Genomic DNA, 25900 nt, shown 5'->3' with positions numbered 1-25900 from the left:
GAAATAAACGAGAGAGAAAAAGTTTTGGAAAGAAAGAACACGAGATCCACTTAGGGTAAACTGAGTTAGAAGGAACTGCAAGACGTTGAAATATGCAGATGAGTACGTGGGTCTGAAGCTCAGTTGGGCCATAGCTGGGCTCAGTGTCAACCAGGCTATCACTGTAGCTCTGGCCAATCAGGCTTGTGGACTGCTGGGAGCTGGACCTCAACAGCACCTCACTCTCCATGGCCCAGCAATCCTCAAGTTTCATTTTTTTTTTTAAAGATTGGGAAAGAATGAGTAGCACTCCAGATAAAGATTCTCCAGCATCTTGAGGATCTCAAGCAGACTGTTCTGTCTTTCTAGGGTCTAAAAAAATCTGAAACATACTTTCCCCATGCCCTACTCGGTCTCTTCCTCCTAGGAGGGGAGTGACTTGAGCTGAGATGACTTTGAGACAGGAGTCGTCCTCAAGTCTTGCCTCCCTGTCCTTCAAGCTTTGCTGGGGACTGGGGACGTGAAGGGCAGTGAAGTGCCAGTGCTGGAGTAGGAAGCGTGACGCATCTGCTGCGGCTGGTGCCTCTGTGCTTCCAGGTTGTGGCCCGTGTTCCACTGGTAGTTCATGAAATGTTAGTGAGAACATTGAGAAAATTAATATAGTTTTATATTCTGTTTTTATTAATAGTAATGTATTTGAAATAAATAGTTCTTATAGCCTATAATATAACAGTTGTATCAGGAATTATAACTTCAAATACCTTTAAAGAAAACACTAGTTTCAAATAAATGGGATGTCATTTAATCTTTTGTATTACAAAGGATACATTTCTCTCCTACACTCACATCAGCACAAAGGAATCCATCAGAAGCTGAGAGCAAGTGGGAAGTGATTAAAGAAACCGTGAGTTTCTCTTTCATTCAACTTCTTTGTGACTGTCTTTTTCTCTTCTACTTCTATCAAGGAGGATGGTTAGTGTCACCAAATTCAGGTCCCTATAGGAAGAGACAACCAGCCTCACAAAGATCAGAAGGATCCTGGGGTCCTCTCTCTGCTTGTCCTCTGTATACATGTGAGGCAGAGAAAAGAGGAGCATCAAAGCAGAGTCAGGTCAGGCTGAACTCAAGGAGTTTGTAACCTAAGCATCTAGTTCCAAGGGTGATACTTCCTTCTAGACCAGGCTGCCCCCTCTACTTCCCCTGCAGGGCAGTGGTCCCATTTGCAGGATTTCAGATGAGGCATCCCGGAGCTCAGCTCTCTGGAGGAGTATCAGTACAGGACTCCGCCCAGTTACCGGGCGTAGCTCTTTGATGAACCACGTTACGTTTCATCAACAGCAGTGTTCTCTTTACTTCTCTCATGAGTCTCACACCCCTTCTCAGAGCTACTGCTCCATCAGATAATCTACTTCATTTGGAGACAGGGCTCCCCATATGATTTGATTTGGGTGAGAATATTGTCTAGAAGTTCTAGAAGCATCTAAGATCTGTTGCCCGAGCACACTGGTAGAGAAAGCCTGTTTTGGAAGCCAGCAGAACCATTCCCAGGGATAGATTCCTATGCCTGGAACCAGTATTCCAGGGCTTTTGTTATTAGTGCACAAGCAGTAACCCATCCACGAGGCAGCTTTAGTCACTGCCTTGGCTTGGCAGCATTTTCCTTGTGGCCTCCTACTGACATCCAGGCCAACGATTGCTGTGCCCTACAAAGGAAGCTCCAGTCCACGCTTGAGTGGAACTAGAGGACCTGCTCCTAGCCTTACAGAACTATCCTGTGGTTGATTGCAAGACAAATGATTTTCATAGCTGGAGACACCATCAGGCCACTTTCCTACCATGCCCAAATCAGCTGCCCAACAACAGAGCGGAATCTGAACCTCCGAGTCACTATCCACTGAGGACACCATACAAAGACACCGGACCTTCTTGGGGAGGCCTAGTGTTGTCTGTGAGCTAAAATGAGTTCCTTTGGCCTGTGGTACAAATACTCTTAATTGGAAGCTCAAAATCCTAAGGCCTTTTCATCTATGGACATCAATTGGCAGTTGACAATAATTGCCACTTTTTGCTTTTGAGCAACGAATCAGGGTTCTGTCATGGTGACATTTTGTCCTTGGAGGATGCCTGAAGCAGGCTGAGGTCACAGACTCAGTTTGATTTATTTTGGGAGAAGCTTCCAGCTGAGAAGAAAGTCAGCTCTGCGGGCCTTTTGTGCTTCTCTTATACGACAGAAAAAAAAAAAAAGCACTTCTTGCTCAAAAGCCACCAAATACAGATGTCAAATATGGGGTGGGAGTGGGGAATGTAGTGGCAAAACTTTGGTTTCACGTTTGACATCAGAGGTCAAGCAAAATGAGTTTTGGTGACAATGTGGTGATATGGGTCCAAGGAGTCCCCAGATAAGACCAGAAAGAGATAGCGGGACAGCAGGACTACCAGCAGGACCGCCAGAGATCAAGAAGAGATCTCTATGCCTTTTCAGCAGCTTTCAGAGATTCTCCAGCCCAGAAGTTCCCTCAGTGAACTTCCTTTGATCCATTCACAACTCAGGCCTCAGACACTGGGCATGGTGTTTCATGAACCAGGGATGACCATGGCCTTGCAGAGAATGGTTCCTTTTCCAGATAATCACTATTTTGTGGACAATATTAAAATATTGTGAGCTACTTCATGGGCTTGGCTGTGTCTAAGGACTTCTTCTGTGCCTATAAGTGTCTGTATCCTTCAAGGTCACAGCAGAGTGAGGAACTGGTCCACTTCTAACAGGAGGATGGTGGCAGAAGACTTCTGGGAAGGAGAAGAGTGGAGCTTAAAGTAAATACGGTGAGCTCTGTGCCCCAGACATCAGGGGGACAAGTGACCAGGAAACCAAATCACACCAGGTATTCTCAAACCCATACCATAAAAAAAAAACAAAAAACACAGAACCACAAGTGAACTTGTGTTGACCATATATGATTCAGGTCCCACCAGTCCTAGCTCAAAAACTTCAAGGTAAGAAAACCAACTCCTTGACATGACAAAATTATTCCTTGAATGTTGGGTACACAAGGTAAGAGAGAGCCTGTGACAGCCTGTGTCTGATCCCACCCCGTTCTGGCCCACATAATCTCATACTGTACAACCTGCACCCTTGAGCATATAAAAGTCATCAAGGCTCCAACCAGCACCATTCCCACAGAACAGCATTGTAAGAAACACACAGGACCAGAAGAGAAATGAACTACAACTTGTAGTGAAATGAAAGCTGCCTTGAAAGTACTAGGAACAAATAAGTCACCAGGGGTAGATGGCATATCAATAGAATTATTTCAACACAAAGACTGAAGCTCTCAAAATCCTAAGAAGCATATGCCAACAAGCATGGAAAACAAAACAATGGCCTACAGGCTGGAAACACTCAATACACATCCCAATCCCCAAGAAAGGAGAGGCTGAGCAGGGCAGTAACTATAGGACGACTGCCCTAACTTCCTGTGCAAGTGAAGTGACACTGAAGATGCTGCAGCAAAGCCTTTTTACCTCCAATGGAGCAAGAAATGCCTGATGTCCAAGCTGCGTTTTGAAAAGGGCGAGTCACACGAGATCTAATTGTGACTATTCATTGGCTACTGGAGTGCTCCAAAGAATTTAAGGGTCATCTGTTTTATAGACTACAGTAAAGGCTTTAACTACATGGATTATGAGAAGCTATGGGATGCTCTCAAAGAGCTGGGCGAGCCTCAGCACTTTCCTGTCCTGGTGTGTAACCTGTACTGTAGACAAGAACCCATGGTCAGGACGGAATATGGCGAGACAGAATGGTTTCCTATAGGCAAAGGTGTCAGACAAGAGTGAATTTCTCTCTGTTTAGTCTTTACACAGATCAAAAAGCTAGGCTAGATTCAGACAAAGGAGGAGTGAAATTTGGAAGAAGTATGAACAATCTAAGACAGGCAGATGATGCCATCTTCCAGGCAGAAAGCAGCAATGACTTGAAACAACTTCTGATAAAAGTGAAGGAAGAAAGTGCCAAAGCAGGACTGCATTCAAACATCAAGATGACGAAAATCATGACTACCGAAGAATGCACAACTTTAATAATGTCAATGTCTTCGTTGTCTAGGTTAAAGATTTTGTTTACTTTGGTTTAGTCATCGATTTAAATGGAGACTACAGCCAATAAATTGAGAGAAGACTGAGACTCAGAAGGGCAGCAATGAAAGAATTAGGAAAGACCATCAAGTGTAAGGAAGAGTCATTCGAGACCAAGGCCAAGATTATCCACACCCTTGTATTCCGAATTGCTATGTATGGGTGTGAAAACTAGACAGTGAAGAAGGCTAACAGGAAAAAAATGGATTCATTTGAAATATGACATCGGAGGAGAGCTCTATGGATCCCCTGGACTGCCAGAAAGATGAACAAGTGAGTCCTAGAGCAAATTGAGCCTGAACTAGAGCTGGAGGCAAAAAAAAAAATGCTACAACTGAGGCTGTTCTACTTTGGGCACATTGTGAGAAGGCAGGATTCTTTGGAAAAAACAGTACTTCTGGGAGAAGTACAAGGCAGCAGGGAGAGGGAGACCAAATATAAGATGGCTGTCTCCATAAAGGCAGCCATAGGCAAGAGTCTACAGGAGCTGGGTAGGGCTGCTGAGGACGGGACATTGTGGACATCACTCATTCACAGGGTCACCAGGAGTCAGAGCTGACTTGACGACATGTAACACAAAACTTGTATGGCAGATGTGCAGGTGTGCTGCTGAGACCTCCCTCCAAGAATAAACTTGCCATTCAGCTAAGCACCTCCCCGTTAGGTCTTCAGGTTCTGCTGAGCTTTTGAGTTGAGGCCACGTTCTTCCCAATGACCAAGCAGGGTGGGGTGCTAAGGCCTGACCACATATATAGGACTTCCCTAATGGGTAATCTTTGCTCTTGAGCTCCAACTTGGATTGTCTGAGACTGTGTCATACTTGCACTCTGCCCCAAGCCCTTTGTGTCTACCTCTGCTTCCTTTCCTTCTGTTGCTCACGGGTGTTACCCCAATAAACCTCTTGCATTCCTGACTCCATCTCAACTTCTACTCTGGAAGTCTTAACTGACACGGTTGATACCAGGAGTGGTCTGAAAAAGTAGCAGGTAAGAAGGGGTTTGGGGACTGAACCAGGGAACCCTCCTGGGTTAATAGGGGACATGAATGGTCATTGGCATGAGGCAGTGGCCAAGCTTCTAAAACCTTCACTGGTAGTGACTTGGGAGAGTATCCTTGAGGGAGGGAATATCAAGGCTGGTGTGATGGTTCAGGCATTTGGGGGATTGGAATTGACTGGGTGTTAAGTGGCAGTGCTGCTCTCGGGGACACTGAAGAGTGGAGGGCAGTTAAACAAGTGAGAAGTGTATGGAGGCCAGAGTATCTCCTTAGGTCACAAAGGGGCCTCCATTTTTACAGTGGGAGAGCAGAAAAAGCTGAAGACCAAACTTAAGGCTTAGCAGTAAGATTTTATAAGTTGTGGAGTCAAATGAAAGCTCAAGTGAGGCAGGTTTGCTTTGTCAAATATGGGATGGGGCTATCTGGGAGGTGTCCTTGAAGATTTTGGCTCCCCAGACTCTCCTGGCCCCTCAGAGCCTACAGAGGTGGTCCCCCTCCCTATCAGCTGACACTCCCCCCAGCATCCTGCACTTCAAGTGTGGGAAGACACTGCAGAGACTTCTCTGCAAGGCACAAGGGACCCAATGGGTTCCACTTCCTCTCCTGGCCCCCAGGCTGAAAACTAAGGATAAGTCGTAGTATAACCCAGCCAGGAAGGTGCTGTGCCTGATAACAGGAAATGGACCATTCTCCCAATGAGCTGCAAGAGTTAGCATGAACTCATAGGAGCTGAGGGAGCAGGCTGGAACTGGAATTCGAGGGATCTTGATTGAGGGCCCAGAATATAAGTCTAGATAAGGGAGTTTATTGGTGCTGGGGCACTTGCTCAGGGATTTGGATCTAAACCCTGGACAAGAAGCTCAAGGGATGGGACAAACTTGCTGTGAAAGTGGCTCATACAAGTCTATAAAATGCAACGACCTAGGCTGTGTGAAGATGTAACACCAGAATTGCTGTGGCAGATGGTAGAGGAAAGGATTTTAGGGCGTGCAAGGGAGGAGATATGTGAGGCCAGAATAACCAAGGGTTCTGCCCATTCTGTGTCCCTAGGGCACGTCCTTCAGGAAGGCCATCAGGAATGTGCCTTGTGAGAGGGACACAGCACCACTAAGAATTTCAGTGGTGGCTACTCCGTAGGCCAGGGCTGATGACAGTGGAGGTGCCCACAAAACTTGGCTCATCTTTCAATGGGAATGATAGGCCCCAAAGCAGTAGAGGTTGGGAGGTGGCACTTCCTCCAGAAGCCAGAGCAGCCAGTGTAGGCACTGCTGTGTCTATATATGTGTATATGTACATTCATAACACCAACCCACTATCTCTTGTTTGATAGGAAGCCAGCATGCATGAGCAGGAGGCTGAAGTGCCTCCATGATTGTTTGCCTGAGCTGATTTTCAGATCAACGTATGGGAGTGAACATGAAGCTTTGTAGCTCATGTTAATGTCCACCATGGAGGAACCACTAAACAATCCAGTAGAGAATATTACTCTAGCCAATTTAATATTAGCCAGTCCTTGACATAAAGGAATGAAGTAGTGACACATGCTACAGCATGGATGAACCTTGAGAACGTGATGCTAAGTGAAAGAACCAAGGTTAAAAGGCCACATATCGTATGATTCCATTTACACTACTGTCTTGAACAGGCAATTTCATAGAACCAGAAAATAGAGTAGTGTTTGCCTAGAGATTGTGGAATGTCTGCGGGGAATAAGTAATGAGTGCTAATGGGTAACGAGTTTCTCTTTGGGGTAATATTCTAAGGTTAGATAGTGGTGATGATTGTACAACTTTGAATATACAAAAATCCCTCAGTTGTGCATCTTAAATGAGTTTTATGGTATATGAATTATGTCTCAATAAATCTGTTAAATATACGTTAGCTGGCATTTATCAGCAGCCATGTGAAAAATAGTGCAATGGGCATATGAAGAGAATGGCTTTGGTGGCAGTGGTGGAGGCTACCCAAGGGCCCAACAGCAAGGACTCTTACCCACCAAGGCAAACATAGCTCCTGCTGCTTCTGAGCGTCCACCTTGCCAGCAGTAGGGACCAGTTTTGAGGCCTCCAACATGGCACCATACCTCAAGGAGACAAACTGGCCACTTCGTGTCCTTTACTTTATTGGGTGGGCTCCTTCCTTCCTGGAGGGGCCAGCAATTCCTTCTCAAGTTGATATATATTCTGGGTATGTATTGTATTTTCTACCATCGGAACCTCAAAGCAAGAACCACTTTTGAGGGTTTACTGGATGTCTGACTCATAGCATGGACTGATACAGCATCTGACCAGTGAAATCACTTTACAGTGAAAGAAGCTGGGGAGACCCTGGGATCCAGTGGTTGTATCATATACTGCACCTTTCAGAGGGTGCTGGCCTGATAGAGCATTGGAACTACTCCTAAAGTCACAGCTGAAGCACCAGCTCAGAGGCAATTCTCTGCAAGGATGGGCACCTTGTATACGCACTAAACAGATGCCTCTCTGGTGCTCTTCCTCCAGTGCAGGAACACATGGGTGTGGGAACCAAGGGGTGGAAACAGGAGAGGCCCCAACTTGCTGTAACTACCAATGAAACACTGAGAGACTTGTACTTTCTGTTCCTGCAACTCTTGGCTCTGCAAGGTTAGACAGATTCTGTTCCTTAAAGACAGCACACTCTTGCCAGAGGGTCCTGTTGACTCTACAGTTATGGCTGCTGTCTGGGTACTTAGGCTTCTTGTGTCCAGGACCAGCAGGCAAGAAGAGGGCTCACCATCTTGAAAGGGGCATTGGCCCTGATTGTCGAGATAGGATTTCTGTCACATGAGGCAGCAGAGTGGAAGATCTATGGCATTTACTGGTCCCCTTGGACACATCTTGGTCCTTCATTACCCAATGTGAATGTTAATGGACAAGTACAGCAACACTACTCTTAGAAGGGGTAGTTATCAGGGGCTCAGACCCCTCAGGAATGAGCAGTTGAGTCACACCAAAGTAAGCCACTGAGACAAGCTTAGGAGAGAATTTAGGATGGACAGTGGAGGAGCAAGAGCACGAATACCACTTGTGGTCCAAGATCAACCACAGAGATGGGGTGTAGCTCATTCCTCCAACCTCCTAAGTTTGCCACCAGAGGCTGGGGAAGCTGCTCCCCTACACAAATAGAGAAGTTGATCCATGTGACACAAGTGATGAGCTGTGGCAGCTACAGAGTGTGTGCCTTGGGTCTTTAAGAAGGAAGGTGTTCACCTTCAAGGAGAATAGTTGTCTGACAGCCTCCAGGGGTCTGCTTTCAGGACTCATCTCAGCATTTGAGCTGAGGATAAATTTTTCCTATCCTAGGCAGCCCCCTGCCAATGACTGAGCATCTCCACCCAATGCAGGACTCCCCTATGTGACAGTTTGTGCCCTGGAGTTCACCATTTGGTGGATTAAAATGGTCAGATCTGCACTGTGGCTGGGCCTGGCTAGGGTGAGCATGAGGAAATAAGCAACGTAAGGAAAGATCTGAAGCAATGCCTGCCCCCTCGGGCTACCCTTCACAAAGAGCTGCAAATTGACATAGGCGTTGCTTGGTAAGTTTTTTCACAGGCCCAGAAGGGTCACAAAGTAATTGCACTTTCAGTAGTCCACAGAGGAGAGAGACAGGAGGATTTATCAGCCTGCTCCCTGTTGTCTATTTCTTCCTATAGGTCAAGGTTTACCCCAAGTGCAGCTGGACCCCATACTTCAGGCACATTCAGTGTCTTCTTTGGAACCCAGATACCATATTCCATATCATGGTGTTTCAACCAGATCTGAAAGTAGACCTGCAACAGGCCAGCCTATCACTCAAAGTAATAAGATGGTCAAAAAATCCTAAAATACACACAAGATTATTATCACACTCTACATCTCTAAAATAAGGCATTCTGAGAAGTCTCATAAGTGGAATGTGTCCACTTTGGAAATCAATGATTCCCTTCATGAAAGCGACTTCCCTTCAGAAGGAAGGCATTCACCCTGCTTCCCACAGGGATCAACTGATGCGCACTCAGCACCCTGCAGCCATGCGGTTAGCACTAGAACAGTTGACACTCCCTGGCATGGGATTCTGGAGAGCTCATGGGGTGGTCATAAGATACCATGTGGAGATGTCATCAACTCCTAGAGAGATGCACCAGTCAGAGGTAGTGGAAGGGGGACAGGGTGTTGACCCAGTGGGGGAACGTAGAATATCAAGCCATGGATGTGGAATAGAAAGTCCCATTCCCGCTTAGACTAGGGGAATATTCAGGCCAATTCTTTTTGTATAAAAGACTATTTTTTCCAGAGTTTTAGGAGCACAGCAGAACTGAGAGGAAGGTACAGACATCTTCCATATGCCTCTTGCCTTCACACATTCACAGCATCCCCCACTATCAACGTCCCACATCAGAATGGTAGATTTATAACATTTGATGAACTTACATCATTGCATCATTATCACCCAGAGCCCAGAGTTTACCTTAGGGTTTGCTCTTGATGTTGTACATGCTGTGTTTGGACAGATGTATGTGACATATACCTACCATTATGGTATCAGACTGTATTCTCACTGCGCTAAAAGTCCTCTGCTCCACCAAGTCTCCCGCCAGTGTCTCAGTCCCAATTTCCACTGGCCTCTGTCTGGAGGTCTTTGACCCCGAGAAGCCTTTATTTGTAGCATCTTCCAGGCCCTCTCCTTGTCTGTGTCTGAGGAACCTGATGTACGGATTGTTCTAGGACATGGAGATCTGGCAACGCAAGTGTCAGGAAGCCCCTGGTGGCCCGGCAATCAAACTCCTGTTCCCACAACCATTGAGGACTTTGCCTCCACTATCAAAAGCCACATGCATACTCTGAGGCATATTCCCTTCTCTTTGGGCTCTGCTACCTTCAGTCCTGGTAAGATAACAGGTAAAATAATGTAACTTAGAAGACCTCACTTCCTTGGATTAATGTCATCTTGAGAATCAACTGTTCTAGTCACTGGTAGCTTCCACATTTGATTCTTCTATCATAGTCCTGTCCATGATAAGATGCTCAAGTGCCACAGGAAAGCATCGACTCAAATTCTGGGGAAAGCAACTCTTAGTAAGTCCAGGAAGCTGCTCTATTTGACTTTTGTTCCAAGATTCACTTCATTTGCAGAACCACTGAATTAACTCTCAATGGAAGCACCTCTCCCAAAGCCCTCTAAGAAACACCAACACATTCTGCTGGATACTGTGTAAGACTTAGTTCATAGGACAGATGACATTCTTCCTGGAAATCAGGTAGGGTAGACATTTTGCTATGGAGGAAGAACAAGGAGCCTTTGGATTTCTTAAAGTGCCCCAATACCCTTCCAAGGAAAAGACATGGGGATCATTTCCAGAGATCCTGTGAACTATCAGGCAGAAGTTCTTTCAGAAAGTCTGAATCATCTTGGCCCCAGTCTGAAGGAAATCAAGCAGAGGACACAGTGGCACCACTGTGGTCTCAGCCAACTACAGGGAACAGCTCTTCCTGGGCCCTGGTAGGCCTGTCCTTCCTGAGCAGAGGAGGAAAAGGGGGCTAGCAGGATGATCCACAGTGCATGTCACTGCAGTTGGTCCCAGAGCTGCAGCTGGTACCCATCGTCTCCCTCTTCCACAACCTAAGACTCCTCTGACCCTTCAGCTACCACCTCTGCTGCACTTGCTGGCTGAGGTTGTATAAAATAACTCTCATCCCTGAAGGGTCGGAGCCCCTAGTAGGCACACATGTCTCAGTCTGGGTTACTGTGCTTGTCCACTCACAGTCACAACTGAGCAAGGGAATACCAATAAGTGTCCAAGTGGATCACCTGAGCAACACATATCTCCCCGTCTCTGCCCTCCTTATATAGTGGAAGCTGTACCTCCACCTGCACCAGGGTCAGTCACCCCTGTCTGGATGGTGACTTCTCTTCTTGCCTGATGGTCCTGGACACAAGGTGCTCAAAGTGCCTAGGCTGCAGTCATATCTTATACTTCAATGGGATCCTTGCTGTGTCCTCTGGCAAGAATGAACCCCTCCTCCCTCCCTATACCCCAAGTCTCACTCCTCTTGGAACTAGGACCTTCAATCTTGAGGAATTGAATTTGAGATAATAAGCACAAAGGTCCCTGTGAGTCATTGGGAATGATGGTAAGTGGGGTCACACCTACTTCCGCTGCTTGGTTTCTAGACTCATGAGTTCTTTCTATTGGGATAGAATGACATATAGAGTTCTTCTATTTAGCGTGCATTTAAAATCCTGAATTATAGAGTTCTATTTAGTGTGCATTCTGAATCCTGAAGGATGGCACCATCCTCAGAGAGTATTGCGCAAGTTGGTGCTTCAGCTGCACATACAGCAGGCCATTACTCTGGTTTATCAGGACAGTTTTCCGCGGCGCTGTAAGCCGAAAGCACGCCTTGCTGTAGAACTCTAGGAACCTGCAGTGTGATTTTCTCACGGCAGTTTGCCATGAACTCCACGTGCCCCTTTGCCCACCACTGACATCTCCAACACCCCAGGATCTGCCCGACAGTATGACCCACATGTAAGGGCCATTTCCCCCTCAGCCCGGACTTGTAGAACTTTTCCCTGCTCTCAGCCTCACACAAAGCTAGAAGCCTCTTTCATGTCATCCACTATGCGGGTTGGAACAGTATACCTAGATGTGGATCGTGGTCTCTAGAACCCCAAGAGGCCTACTGGGTATTGTGATTCTTTGTGGTTGTAGATGCAAGATGCCACAAATTGTCTTTTCCTTTGCAGAGATGTCCCAGCATGCTTTGGCCTTTTGATTCTAATATTATTACCGAAACAGCAATTTCCCAAAATCCTCAGAGTTTTACTCCCACCCTCTGAGGTGCATGTGTCTTACCAAGGCCTCCTGCATGCTAGCCCCCTCTTACTCATCATGCGTGAGCCGCATGACATTGTTGATGAATGCTCAGCTGGTTCCATCTTTCTGAACTATAATATAACAGAGCAGAGTAGTTGACATAGGCTTGGAAGAAAACCGAGTTCATATTGTTGAATGCTCTGTGTGAATGCAAAGTGCTTCTCATCCTCTTTCTTCATCGAGATGTAAAGTAATGCATTTGTCAAATCAATGGGCACGGAGTGAGCGCCTGATGCACTTGAGTCCATCACCCTGGGATGCAATATTGTTTAGGTTATTTTGTTGGGGGAAGAGACAGTTTAAAGAGCTTCCATTTGGCCTTGGCTAAGATGATAGCTCTTATTCCACAGGCCAAGGTGGTAAAGGGTGACTTCACATCAAGGATGTCATTCCCAGTCACATATCTAGGGACTGGAGAAATGACCACCAGGTGTGTCTGCAGATGTAATGGGCCCAGCGAGAACTGGGCCTTGTCTAAGTGTGTATTTGCAGCCTGACTCCCAAATGACCCCATTTGACCAGGGGCCATGATGAAGATATTTTTGGCCGTTAATGTCAACTTATATCTTGTATCTTAATAGTCCTTGGAACAGTGGGTTTTCTCCTTTCCTCTGAATATAGTCTGGAGTAAACGGCCATAGGTCTTTTTGGGAAAGAACTGGTCAAATTGTGAGAATACATACTTGTGGTGTGGAAGGTTCTTTGGGTATTTGGCCACCTCTTCAGTCAAGGGGTGAAGAGTCTAAAGACTATCTTAGGTCCAGGAATCAGGCAAGAGATCTTGAGTCTGCTCTGTCTCCTGTTCTTCATTCTCACTTTCTTTTGATCATATTCATGGGACAAAATAGTTATGAAGCCAGGAATTGTACTGCTTAGTATCTGAAGACATGTTCTATTAGCCATCTCCACTGTTCTTTGAAGACCACGGCCTCTTGGCTTAAACAGTCACCTTGTCAACCATTGGGTGGTTAAGTGCTGCCCTCTGGCCTCTATTGCTTGGGTTGGGGTCTGGAATAAACTCCACTGCTAATTAGTGAGCCAAGCTCCATGAACCTCTCTCCTACCGTCAGCTCTGTCCTGTAGGGGAGCCATCATTGCGCCCCTCTCACCAGTGCATTCCTAATGGCTGTGTGCCATTCATGAAGCTGTGTCCTCCAGGCCTCAGGGGCATAGCCATCTATTCATCTTCTGGACTCATCATACACTTTCCAGCATGCCCACTTCCCTGGGTCCCTTCACCCCTTTCTCTGCTGTCTGCCAGAGCAATGCAAGCATTTCACTTATAAGCCTAAGAAAAGCCCATGCTGAACAGGTGCCATCTGCAGCGAGTTTCCACTGTCCCATAAGGTCCTTGCTAGAGTGTGCTCTGAGAAAGTGTCTCCAAATCAATGAACTATCCTTTATCCCATTTTAATTCAAGTCTTTTTGATCAAGCATCTTCACAATCTGGTCCCACATGTACTGTCCTGGCTCCTGTGGTCACAGGCTGGTTAATTTTTGCACAGACCAGCCCTGCTTCCTTCCTGCCTCATCCTCTCATGTACCCACACAGTGGGAATCTGATCACCCATCAGAAGGGCGGGCTGCTTGGGAATAACTTCCTGAGCCTCTTAGTGTCATGAAGCTGCGACTGTCCTACCTTCAGAGGCCAGGCAGGTGAGAGTCAGGGCTGTGCTCTGGGAAAGCTCACTGTGAGTTCTCCAGGAGATGCTGGCCTCTCAGCTCAGCTGTACATCGAGATCAAATGATTCCAAGGAACGAGAATTAAGAAATCTTGGACCTGCTCCACCACGGAGGAAGCAATCTCCTGGGAAGGGTCCCAGTTTTGCAAAGCTGGGCGCTCCATGACCATAACGTTGCTTTCTTGGCAGGATGAGGATCTTGGCTTTTTATAAGCACAGGCAGAGGTGCCCAGCTGATGTGGGGTGTAGGCATAGTAGAGGGACTAGGAACCTCAGGAATGTACTTCTTGTGGCCACACTGGCCATTCACGCACACCCCCTTCCTCCCTGGCCCAGGAGCTGACCCCAACTCAGGTCATCTTCCTGCAAATAAGGTTTGTGTTCAGTCCAATCCTGGCCGTGTCGGGGGACTCAACTCCACCTGGCTCCTGTTATTGGGTTAAGGTTGGAGTATTTAGCCCCGGCATAGTCCACAGAACCGAGGAATGCCTCTATCTTGTGTTTCTCAGCCCCAAACCTTAGCAGGAATGTGGAGAATGTAGACTGGGTGCTCCAAAAGTCCTAATACATCACTGAATTAGGACTGAACATGAACTTGGAGATGAACGCTCTTTGACCTGCCTCCTCCTTCACCAGCTCTGTGGTTCTCGGACACTAGAGACCCCTTGGGAATCTCTCCCAGCCATGAAGCAGGTCCTCAGAGGTTCAGCCAAAATTGCACCTCCTCTGACACAACAGGCTACTTTTACACGTGGACTGGTTTCGTTCAACAGTAATAAGAACAATGGAGAGAAAGCAGAGACACAGGAGCCCCACTTAAATTTAGAAGCATTGTGTGGCAGAAGGAACACGTCAGCCAGGCTGACGGAGCTCTGGTCCTGGGTCCTTGTGCCCACGGCCCTGCCTGGGCAATGCCCTGGACACTCACCCCACTGGTCCCCTAACCCAAAGCTTTCACTTTGAGTCTATAAACTATGTATCAATTCATTGCTCCTCTCTCTTCATTTGGCAATTAAGAATTTCCTTTTGTTTGTCATGTGATATACTGGATTTCCACTGGAATGTACACAACTAAATTTTCCTTTTTGCTATAAATTAGCATAATCACACCTGATGAAAAGTTTACAGAAAAGTGGTAAACTAGACCTTTCTGGCCATGATCAACCTATAATCCTCTTCTTTTTTCTATTTCACCATATTACACCAATTTGGAATTTTCTTTGAATTGGCATGAAGTATTGTGATGATTTAAAAGGCATGTTTGCTCAGAACATCTTTTAATAACTTAAGTTCTTACGAAGACAAAATTGCACCTCACTCCAGCCTACCCATTGAACGGATCCTACAGACTGATTTTCAGTTCGAATTCTGTTTTAGTTTACTTAAATTAAGCCTTAAATTTCTTAAGGCTGAGTGCCCACATGAGTAAGGCGTGGTTTATAACAGTAACTGCCTAGGTGGTCTGCTGTGAGAATTAAGACAAAATGTCTGTGAAGTACTTACCAACTAAGCAGCTTCTATTTTCATTTATTATCCATAATGTCTATGGTGATTGATGATTATAATTTACTTTTACACAAACTGCAATTCCTTGTTTCCAGCGATACAGTAGCTATGTATGGCTTAATACAATCGGTTGGAAAAGAGAAACCGGTATGGCTTACAATATTGTGTTTTTCCCCAAGTGAATAAACGCTAATACGAAAGTGTTAAGCGATCAGCTTTGACTTTCAGGCATTTTGTAGTTTTTCCCCTTTAATACTATGAAAAAATTTAAACAAAAATTTTAATATTGGTGTTATTGCATATCTTCCAAACGTTTTTGATGCATTTCAAAGTGTGTTACAGGCATCAACTCTCTTTGCCCTAGATACTTCAATTATTTTAGTTAATATGCATGCTCTAGTTCAATATGTTTATAGTTCTTATTTTTCCCTTTGAAGTAAAAACCAGATATGATGAGACGTGCAGATCTTATGTGTGTCGTTCAGTTTTGGTAAGCGCACGCACCAGTAATTCAAACCCCTAATCGACATAAAGTCATCACTATTCCAGGAGTTTCCCTAATACCCTTTTCCAATCAACCCCTGTTCTGTTTCCTTAGAGACAACCACTGTTTGGATTTTTTTCCACTATAGATTACATGGAGTTCTAGAATATGCAAAACTAAACAGAATTATATACTCTGTATGAGGCTTTTTTAAAAACAGATTTTGAGTTAGTTTTTATAAACCCAGCGATTTCATATATAAATCCAAACCTCCAGCTTTTATTGAAAAATGGAATGATCTGGCAATACTGTTTGAGTTCAAATACAGTAAAAGTAGCTTTGGGCTGAGAAGCCATTTCCCCTTTCAGCAGGGTGTGAGCTCTTGTTGGGTAGTCACCACGGGATACCCGGCGCTCTTCCCTGACCTGAACCCTCTGCCTGACTTCAGAGATATTAGAATTTGTAATCTCTGCATTGAGGAAAGAAAGATATAAACCCTATGACATACATTTCGTACCGTTTCTCAGGTTACAGGTACATATGAACTAGTTCAAAGGTGTGCACCAAGACGCAAGTGACAAGCTGGGGGTCTGGATGGGGTACCTACATCATCTATTCCTCAGCAAATTGTAGGATCTGGTTCTCAGCTTTAAAGTCTACCTTTGCCAAAATTTCAGGTTACAAAGAATTGACCAGACTCTTGAGACAAACTAAGCTACTATACAGAGAAGTCTCTCACAGTTGGGTTGGCAATTTATAAACTCTGAATAGTAGGTATCTAGGTTTTGCACGCTGGCCAGGACAGCCCTTTTCTGGTACCAAGTTACTCAGCAGGTGCCCTTCATTGTCCCTTCAGCTTTTGCTTTATCACCTTCTTAATGTCACCAAATTTGGCTGATAGGTTGGATCCATGACAGACACTTTGGGGTACATTCCATTCATCTCAGGGATGATCTTGCCCACAGTCTAAGAACCAGAAAGTGCAGTAACGTTATTGAAACTCAAGGCCTTCACACCAACCTGTCAGAGAGGTCATCCGCAGCCTTCTGGGGGGCCGTGATGATGTGAGCTGTGGTCATGAGTTCCTCCAATATACTAAAGATAACTTTAACTGAGGGACCCAAGCCATTGTGAGTATAGGAAGCATTGCTGACAGTCCTGAAAAAATTGTTACAGGAGAGAATCATGGGCATAAAAACATAAGAGTGTCAGAAGAAGGGGTAGAGGTCATGATCCATTTGTTTGTCCCCTTCAAGAGTGCCACTGAAGATACCAGCGGACTCTAACATTTTGCACCAGCATCACCCCAATTGATACAGGTGGGATCTCATCCCTTGAGGAGGGAACTCAACTTTCAAACAACAAGCTTCATTTTCCCAGCCTCAATGGTACTACCAAGCTTGCTATGGCAGGAATCATTCTGAAACCCAGAGACCATGTATCTGAGATAAAACTGATTAGAATTTACCACTTTGCCACTATAGATAGGGAGAAGCAGCCAAGATAACCAGATCTGTTTACTCTGACATTCACCATGTATGCAAGGGATGTGGCTGGCATATCAGAGAGGTGCCATTGAATGGTGGAGTCTTGTGGCAGTTCTCACACCAGGCAGGCAGCAAGAGTAGTCCTGGATGCTGATGACTGGAAGTTTCCAATCTCAAACGGAGGAAGCACTTGGGAAGACTTTGGGCAGAGGGGAGTCCCTTAAGAGAAGGCTCTCTCTTCTTGAGTAACTTCCCTAAATTCAGCTCCTGGCGTCTCTGGTAGTTGCCTCAACTTGTATCCTCTTGCATCTCTAGAAATCCGTTTTTCCCCAGTTTTTTTTTTTTTTTTTTTGCTTTGCAAGGAGAAGGAACAAGGGATAGATTGTTTTAATGTCTCCATATTCTTGGTGCAAAAGCAAAGGAAAAGAGCAAGAGCAGCTTAAAAAGTGACCAAACTCCCCAAAACCTCCTTAGTAGAAAAGATGTTTGTCAAAGTCAATGTTATCCTTGCAGAAAAGTGTAGATTTCACGTAGAGATTAAGTTTTTTGCATCCTTTTGAAATTTAGTTACTAGTAAACACTGCTGTAATTTAGCACACAATCTAACTCTGCCAGTTTAAACTCCTCTTGACTTTCTCAAGCTGTGAAATAGCAGCTTGCCTAGTCCTAGGACCATCCTCTCGTGTTTGTTAACCATGGCTACACGGAGGGGCCATCTGTGTAGGTAGATCTGCAGTCAAGAAACTGAAGAGTTGGGAGGAACCCTTTACATCACCAAGAATCAAACCAATGTTTGTACCCATAATTCCTAGTCAAATTTGAAAAAATATTGTTTATTAATGGATAACGAGGTAGCGTACATTCTGAGCCTCCTGCTTGGATATTTCACATAGCAAAAAATAAGTCCTTTCATCTAGCTCTTCAGATAACACTAAGAGGCATGCCTCTCTGAAACAGTCTTCTGTGTCATTATGAATTAAGTACTGTGTGCAAGTATGCAAATTGGGAATTTAGCGACAGCTGTTGGTTACAAAAAGGTCAAAACTTCCAGGGAATAAAACATTTCCTTGAGGACAACCAAGCTGGAGGAATAGTCATGCACTTCAAACTTTGGGTCCTGATGACACTTTGATTAGAATCCACTTATCAGAACTATACAAGTGGATGTGATCTTCCCTTTGAGGGTACGCTAAGTGGATGGGTACAGGCACCTTTCTGACAGAGTATGGCACGTAGCTCTAAAAACCTCCTGAGTGACTGTGGACATGACTCAGCTTCACACTCTGGCAGGAAGAGTAGAGGGATTCCTAATTTTATAACCTTGTTAAGCTTGGTCTTATTCCCACGCTGGTCATTCTGATTTCATCGGATTTATGCAAGTTTTTATATAAGTTTTCTACAAATGAGATTATCCTCTAGCTACTTTTTTTTTTAAGCTGGAAATTTGGTAGAGATAAGAATTTTATGAACCTAGGAACTTATTGCTTCTCCAAAAAGAGGGTAAAACCCATGATGGCTCCTGCGTAATGCCATGTGACCTACTGATCATGGAGACATATACCCAAGTTCTCATATGCTTTAGGGTATTCAAGCCTGAGGAAGGAATTAGTGATTAAGAAGCCAAAGATTCTAGATGTCTTTCTTTAGATTGGCTCTGTCTTCAGTAACCAACTCTCCCAAATATACCTTGACAAGGATCACCCACCTTAACTTTTCAATCTCCTATTAGAATCTGAGGGAGCAGAGCTCAGTACATAGTGTGGCTCCTGCTTCCTACCTCCCTAATTTCATGGGTCACAGCCCCCACATTAGATGGAAGACTTCAAGTTGGCTCTCTTCCTTCTGCCTCCCATACAGATCAGAGCAAAGATGACAGAAAGCCGAGAAAATTGTCTTAAGCCATTTCACCTAGCTTCTCTTGCCTTCAACTTGCCTTGTTATCTAGTTAAGACCATGCTGCCAATGGGTCCAGCTTCATTACCAGTCCCTCCAGCCCCTCAACCTCATAATCTAACAGAAGTTATCCCAAGGCTTGGCCATCCTTTGAGAGAATCTGGGTCTATTAGGAGACCTGTACCCTGGAGTTTCTCTGGAATATACTACTTCATCATGCCCTAATGTATGGAGCTAATTCAGCCAAGTCCTCTCTACGTTTGAATTTCATTTTTAAAGAACAATGGACTGAGACCAACACAAAATGGAAACTACTTCATAAAACTGGGCATCTGGATTGATCTGTCTTTGAAAGGGAATCTGAGAAATTCTAGAATGGCTAGTAATATCAACTCTCAAACTAACAATTCCCAGGAAGTTTCCATAGCCAGTGCACCAATGAGTGAGCTCCACAAGCCCAAACACCTAGATCTAGATAAATCTAGACCTCCCCCTTTAACCAAGGTCTTGCTGCCCAGCTGTGGGGAGTGAGGCTGACAGCCATTTCCAGCCATCAGCTCCTTCAGGACCTGCCTCACTTGAGCTGCTTCTCAGGATTCTCTCTCAGGTGTTCAACATCCAATGGCTGACTAAAGGTGGGAGTATAAGGACCTGGATGTTTTGACTCAAGGTTTTTTTGAACCTGCATCCAAGTATCCAGTCCTACTTTCTCCCTTTTCTTAGGTTCTATGCCTAATAAACATCCTTCCTATAAGACTGTTTCTCATCATCTGCTTATGTAGAACACAACCAGTGAAACAGAGAGATGACATAAATACAAGATTCAGAGAAAAGTCATACTTGTTAGGAAGGAGGAGGATACGTGGTCGTTTTGGCATTTTGCACCTGTTCTTTTTGTCTGTGTGCAGACGTAACTACAGAGGGGTCTTGTTAATGCCTCATTCCATCATTGTGGTAAAGCAGCCTTATTTAACACTGGTGTTCTGTAAGACTGTTAGCTCTAGTCCTGCTACCTGTTGAAAGCTATCAAGACGCTTCCTGTCCAGCTCCCTCTTATTGTCCCCTTTTGGCCAAGGGCAGAAGAAATAAGACCATGCAGATTCTCACCAGTTGCAGCAATTCCAGTTAGAAGGTTGTCCTTGGAACAGTCTGGTTAGACTGAGTTACTCACACTCCTTTTATTGTATGATAGTTGTAGAAACATCTGACTTGACAACAGGTGTATAGTAGCTTTGAAGACTCTGGATGGGATTCAGTCAACTGTAAGAGGAAACTACCACCAACAAAAGGCTTATTAGTTCTTAATCAACAGGACTAGTAGCCAGGGGCCTATGTTACTAAAATTCTGGTGTTGAAAACATGTCTAAAATCTAGCTGTCCTGTTGTGGAGAACCAGCTGGCTTTTTCTTTTAGCCTAGACTGTTGTGTCTGACTGGTCATATTTACACAGTTCCAGCACGAAGTGTTCATTCTAGGCTGAATTCCTCCTCACCCAACTACAAGAATAAAAAATGACGTGATTGCTCATCAAAACAATGGCTAACAAATTTAACTGGATTGTTGGGCCTCCAGAGAAGAACTTGTGTCACTAATGTCTTTTTCTGGAGTGAGCGACAAATCACTGACCACTTTCCATTTGTATTATTCCTATTACGGGAATCAAAGCTTGCATAGCATGCATGAAAAGTGAGTTATTGCTCTTGGAAATTCTCCCGAGTAGCCACACTTGCCTCATTTTGGAGGTTTCTGGGTACCCTTGCAGAAGAATGGCCCACTGGAGGGAGGCAGTTCTGAGTATCTGAAAGCCTAACAATTACTCCCAATACACAGGGTACTGTAGTGTGCAGGGGGGTGGGGACAGATGTAAGCCTGGTCTCTGCATAGAAGCAGTACCTAAACTGGACACACATAGTGTTGGGAGTCTATTGTTTATCACAGGGTTAGTCTCTACGTTCACCCGACGGGTACGCAGATTCTTTGAGTAGGTAAAAGAGTTCTTACAAAGCAAACAAGGATCTCTCTGAAGAGAGCAAAGAGACTATTGCAAACATAGCCCGCTATTAGCATATATTCCCAATGAGCTGGCTTTTGTTCTTAGGGTTGCAATGAACAACAGAAGTCTCAACTGTTATAAGACTAGAGATTGAGATTAATGACGTGAGGGGAGTTTAAGAACCAGAAGGAATCCGTAGGACATCTACCTTCTGATGCATTTAAAAGAAGAGCTATTTATTGGTCTGCAGCATGAGGATGGGGATGACTGTTCCTCTGGTATGGTCTGGTGAAACTGGGGCGGGGGCTGTGAATGGCCTAACTGTAAGTTCCCCTCCCAACTCTGCTCCTGTGCATAAGGTCCCATTCAGGGACCAGGCACAGCTCCTGCTTATCCCTAAGTGCTGGGTTTAAATTTCCTGCCAGCCTATGGAATTGTTCAAACAAGCCAAACATCCTCCCACAGGAACCAGGGGGTACGTCATCCCCTTGTTACTACAAAGCCTGCTTCCCAAAGCCCCTGGTTGTTCACTCTGCTCCCCGACGTGGCCCTGCATGGCATGGTGTCCTCCTTGCCTGGACTGTATGAGAAACTGTTGATTTCATCTGTCCAGTTGTACTATTATAGAATGGTAATCTTTCCCTCAAATGGGTGAAGAGGTGATTAAAAGTGTAGTCAGTTAAATTCACAGCAGTAGCCATGGTCTGAGAACACACACCTAAGGTTGCTTGGTTTTAGCTTAAGTGTCAGAAGACAACCATAATGGATCAGAAGTAAAAGGATAAAGATAAATATATACAGAGAAACATTCAGTTGGCTCCCAAGGAGTGTTAGATTGTAATAGCAGGCAGGACTAGCAGTAGATGAAAGAGGGAGATCTTGGGGAAATCAGAAAGTCAAGGTTATTTCATTGTCTTGAGAAGTAGTCTGTTGTCCGCAGACTACAGCTTGGTTTGACAGTTTTGGCTGGAAGCTGTCCATGGCCTGCATAAGTCTCACCTACCAGAAGATTCTGAAAGTTGGAGAAAAGAAGGTATACTGGCTAGGGACCTTGGGATGCAAAAAAACAACACAGCAATGAGTTTCCTGGGTTTTTGTCTGACCTCCCGTGTATCCTTGCCTAGGCATGGGGGAGGTCTGCAGCCAGGGAATTCAGACAGGCACAGGTGAGAAATAACCCCAAGGAAAATCTATTCTCTCTAACCAAGGGCCTGGGAAAAGGACACCGAATGCCATACAAACATTGTAATTGCACCTGCGTGCTCTTGAGGCAAGAAGAGTCAAGCCCCTCCCCCACCTCAATGAGCACTGCTGCAGCAGAATTCATGGGAAGAAACTTCTCTCCTACTCCCCGCAGTAATGAGGGGGTGGCCCCTCTGTCTCACAGCCTGTGGGCAGAATGCTGACTTCTGCCACACTTCCCTCCTGTGGGAAGCAGCACTCCCCCATTGCACCCCCAGCTGGTGTTGAGGAGACCCTGGGGAGATGCTAGCCCTGAGTAACACAGGTGGGATCCACCAGGATAGCACTGCAAGCGCTTTATTAACTGAGTTGACGTTTGATCTATAGCCCATAGAAGTGATGTGCATTCTGAACAGGTTGACTATCTGATAAAATAGAAGATTAATAGGAATTAGTCTTATACTACTCAAAAGCCTAAGGTACAGCTCAAGATTACTCATACCAAGAGCCAGAGACATTTCAGCTAGAATGAAAAAAAGATATGAACACCAAGACAGATATTAGAATTATCAGAAAAGGATTTTTAAATGCTCCAGGGAACAATTATGAACACTTGGAACAAATGGAAAAAAATAATCTCAGACAGATTTAAAGAGGAACCAAATGGGAGTTTTAGAACTGAAAATAAAGTTAAACTCACTGGATGGACTGATAGAATGGAGACGACATAGGGAAGAATCAGTGAACCTGAAGGTAGATCAATAGAAATACACTGAACACAGGTCTTCCAAAAAGGTTTATGGCGCAGCCCTGCTAGAAAACTTCCTTTAGGAGAGTCGATAAAGATCTTTGATAAGTTGATGAGTCCCAATGGAACTTTAGTCAAGTTCAGGGAGGAAGATCTGATTGGGCAGAACATCTACACTGAGCTCCGGCACCCTGAGTCCTTGTTTTGGTTAAAGCCCTGGAGACAAGCAGATTGACTCTTGCTGGAACAGCGCTGCCCCTCCTCAACTTGGAAGGGGAAATGATGAGAAGTGCCAGGCAGAACAGCCACACCCATAGAGGCCGTGAGGAAGGGAGGCCCCAGAGCCAGCCCTGACCATTAACATCTCTAGGCAGGTACTCTTTCAAGAGCTCTTGATCATGAGGCTGGTGTCTCTGGGTAATGAGAGGTCAGATCTGTGCTGAGGGCAGGTTGCCTTCTCTGGTCAGAGCTCTGCTTTGTCCATGTTGAGAAGTTAGGAGACCCCTGCTTCTAGGAGTCAGAAAGGCTAACGATCTGGCTGTGTTTCAAGCCCATGCAATGAGGATTCTCTAGGGAGAAGCATGCCCTGAAGTCACTGCGTTCAGCCATCTGGAACTCATCAGGCTATCCTATTAAAATGAGGGGCAAGTTGCTGCCTTCACAGTAACGTGAAGGCAGATGTATCGCCTGGTGGGCATCTTTCGAGTTGGAGGACATAAGACATTTGGGGACGCTGCTCAGATCCATCAAACAGTTCCTTTTTACAGTTGCCATTAACTTAGAGAGCAAGAGAAGGCTTTCCTTCAATATCGTCCAGGCTACAGTACGATCTTCCACGCCAGTCTTTACATTTCAATGAGTAAAAATTGGAACTATGGCAGACAGAATTGCTCATGGAGCTACTGAAAAAAAGCCCCAGCCAGATGATAACAGATTCCTGGAGGAGAGGAGCCACGCCTACTTCTGCCAGCAAGTATTCTACATTTGAAAACCAACTCTGGGCTTTTTCCTGGGTCCTGGTAGCAATAAAACACTTAAGGATGGTGCATGAAATGCCTGGAACTTCCCAGTGGCCAAACTATCACAAGAAATATTTAAGAGATCAAGCTGGCTGAGGTTTGGATGGCTCAAATAAGCTTTGCCATGTTATTTTGTTGAGCCCAAGGATTATTCCTGCCTATTCAATGATCTCTGGTCTGAACTGACTCATCACATGGGTAACGAATATCTTGATTTGTGCATGGGCATCAGGACTCAGCAGCTAGAACCTGGGCAGAAGGAGAGAGTTTGAAGGGCTTAATGATAGACGTGCAGTTCTGTGTTTATTGTACTGGGTCTGTCATCTGGGGAGGCCCCGTCAAAGACCCTCCAACTCAGGTGAGGGGCTAGTAGAGAGGGTCTCCTTGTATTCCAGCTTTTGACATAGGCCAGATACATTTCTTCGAAAAAAACAAAACACAAACATACAGATTTGGCCTCGTGTGGCTCTGGAATGGATCTCCATGTAGGGGCCCACCAGGAGTCTTCTCTCACTCAAAACAGGGATTGATCTTTACTTCAACTGAAACTGAGTTTTCCTGAGGTCAGGTTGCCCAATATTGGTGTCAGACGTCTAGGAGTGGAGTCGGGCCCGGGTGTAACTCTGTCCTCACTAAGAGGTCCTCTTTACCATGCATAGTTTGCTGGTGAGCTGCCCAGCCTCAACTTTTCAAGTTTCTTTTGGCCTCTGACTTGGAAAGTTCCACCCATCTCCTAGCCAGTCAGCTTCTTCCCTCCCCATTCCAGGGCTACAGGCTCCCTCCTTGCTTCCTCCCTGGACAGAAGCCCTTCAGGTCAGCTCTTTTCTCGGTTGAATCAGACTCCCTTGACTACTTGCCAAAGTGGCCTGTCACCATAGGCCACAGCCTCTGAGTAATTTTCCCTTCCCTTGGTTCCCTGTAGAACTGTCAATAATTGTGGGTATGTAAGCATTTATGAAAACAGTCTTGCCTTGATTTTGGCAATGGTATCTTGGGTCCGTGCACCTCTCCAAATTCATCGAGATAATTGCACATACTTAATGTACTTATTGTATATACCTGAATAAAGCTGAAGAAAAATAAATACCCTTGCTTCTGATCCTCCAGTTTTACTATCTCAGAAATTCCAAGGCCTTTTTCATGCTGTTAGCTGGTGAAAGACAGCCTAGGCTACAAGGCACAATCCCTTTGACTTTGCCAAGGATATCAAGGGTTCCTACAGGGAAACAGGACTTCCCCAGGTAGGATGCTGGAGGCCAGCAGACGCAGTAGCAGAGCCCTCTCCTAGTGAGCAAACACAGTATGTGGTATAAAGGTCAAAGCTCACACCATAGTCCCAGATGGGGACTGGCCAGACCCCCAAATGAAAGATGGCTCTCAGCTCCATCTTCTTAAACGGGGAGTTCTGTTATGCTTGATTCTAGCATAAAACCCTGGTCATGTTTTGGGGCCAGAGTGCTTTCTCTGAGACAGAAGAATTAACCTCACAATCAACTTCCTTGGCTCTTTGGGAGGTCCTCTGTTTGGAGGGAGGGAGGTCAGTGTTTGTGGTTCTAGGACAAGACGACCTGCCAGGAGAGGTGAGGACAGGAGAAACCCTATTAGTGAGCTTCAGATCAACTCAGGTTAGGGATTCTGGAGAAAGGACCCCCACCTTCTAGGGAAGATACATGTTTCTAGAGTCTCATCCTTGGAACCTATTACACATCATTGGGGGAATCCAATGGCAGGTCAATCGGGTAGTTTTAAAACAATGAAGCCAGGTAATTAGAAGAGTCAGATATTCTTTACACTGAATAAGATTGAATTTGCATAAAGAGAAGAGATCTAGAACTCTAGGCTCTAGACCAGCCTCAAGAAAATTGGAAGGCAAAAAAGGTGGTAGAGAGAAATTGAGATTAGGAAACAATTCTAGAGTTG

General features: G+C 45.2%; 1 long non-coding RNA gene across 1 annotated transcript in view; it reads left to right on the top strand.

Annotated features, from left to right (window-relative positions):
- LOC111775041 (uncharacterized) overlaps nt 1-25900 on the top strand; it is a 45419-nt gene that overhangs the window by 1100 nt on the left and 18419 nt on the right. Inside the window, exon 2 of the long non-coding RNA XR_002810526.2 lies at nt 831-883. This is a non-coding gene — a long non-coding RNA (uncharacterized lncRNA). The remainder of the gene's footprint in view (nt 1-830; nt 884-25900) is intronic.

The sequence above is a fragment of the Equus caballus genome, chromosome 9 (assembly GCF_041296265.1).
Source record: "Equus caballus isolate H_3958 breed thoroughbred chromosome 9, TB-T2T, whole genome shotgun sequence".
Taxonomy (NCBI): Eukaryota; Metazoa; Chordata; class Mammalia; order Perissodactyla; family Equidae; genus Equus; species Equus caballus.
Note: the sequence above shows the minus strand (reverse complement) of the source record. Positions and strands in the feature narration are given on the sequence as shown.